The sequence below is a fragment of the Tamandua tetradactyla genome, chromosome X, assembly GCF_023851605.1.
Source record: "Tamandua tetradactyla isolate mTamTet1 chromosome X, mTamTet1.pri, whole genome shotgun sequence".
Lineage (NCBI taxonomy): Eukaryota > Metazoa > Chordata > Mammalia > Pilosa > Myrmecophagidae > Tamandua > Tamandua tetradactyla.
The window spans coordinates 124,901,930-124,903,118 of NC_135353.1; the positions used below are offsets into that span (position 1 = coordinate 124,901,930).

A 1,189-nucleotide genomic window follows, 5' to 3' on the forward strand; every position below is an offset into this window, starting at 1 on the left:
AAATAAATGACTATAAATACAAAATAAAGGTCGAAAAAAGCACCACCTCACTAATCTCCACTTTACAAAGGTAAAAAAAGAGATGATAAAAAGTAAAATTGAGATTGATGCCTCCCAATCTCTACCTCATATTCTAGAAATGTCGTATCTTTAGTTTATGTGTATGGGGAAAAATTGACATAAAATAGAATGAATAGATACTTTTAAAAATATATGATGAAGGCTGGCTCTGTGTCCCAGCTTACCAAGTGACCACCCTGTGTCTCCTGGCCAAGGCTTCAACAGACCTCAGCAAAATGTCATCTCAAATGTAACATGCTATAAAAACTATGATGTTTATGTTTCACAAATTTGCTGGGTATAAATTCTACTTAAGAAAGGAGGACCTGACAGTACTCATGGGAAAGGAATTCCCAAATTTTTGAAAAATCAAAAAGATCCTCTGGCTGTGGTCAAAATAATAAAGGATGTAGACCAGTGTCAAGAGGGCAAAGTGGGCTTCCAGAGCTTCTTTTCACTAATTGCTGGGCTCATCATTGCATACAATGACTATTTTGTAGTACACATGAAGCAGAAGGGAAAGAAGTAAGTAGAATTGAGGAATTAATTACCCCCCCCCCTCATATGAATTATCCCAGTGGCCACATAAGGAATCTTCCCCACAGTTTACCTCTGCATAAGAATTTCAAAGTAAAGTGGGTTCTTAGAAAGTGTACAAATAAAATCCAAGTCCTATATAACAAGCAGTGGAAGAAGTCAATTAAATGCCAGATAAGCTTTTCCTTTTTTTTTTAACATGGGCAGGCACCAGGAACCAAACCTGGGTCTCTGGCATGGCAGGTGAGAACTCTGCTACTGAGCCACCATGGCCAGCCCAAGTTTTTAATTTTTATATTGTTTGCATCTTCTTCCCTCAACAAACCAATTTCTTTTTTTAATATCTAAAAAAGAAAAAGAAAAACTGGTGAAATTTGAATAAGTTCTGTGGTTTAGTTAATGTATCAATGTCAATTTCCTGATTTTGATAGCAAACTTTAGTTACATGAGGTGTTATCACTTGGGAAAGCTGTGTGAAGGGCACATGAAAACTATATCCTTTTTTGTAATCTCTCATGACTAAATTACTTCAAAACAAAATGTTTTAGGATGCAGTTATAAAATACCCACTGAAAATAAAAATTAAACAGAA

At 35.4% G+C, this 1,189-nt stretch overlaps 1 pseudogene; it reads left to right on the plus strand.

Annotated features, from left to right (window-relative positions):
• Positions 1-296: 296 nt before the first annotated feature.
• LOC143671361 (protein S100-A10 pseudogene) lies at positions 297-589 on the plus strand (annotated as a pseudogene).
• Positions 590-1,189: the final 600 nt, after the last annotated feature.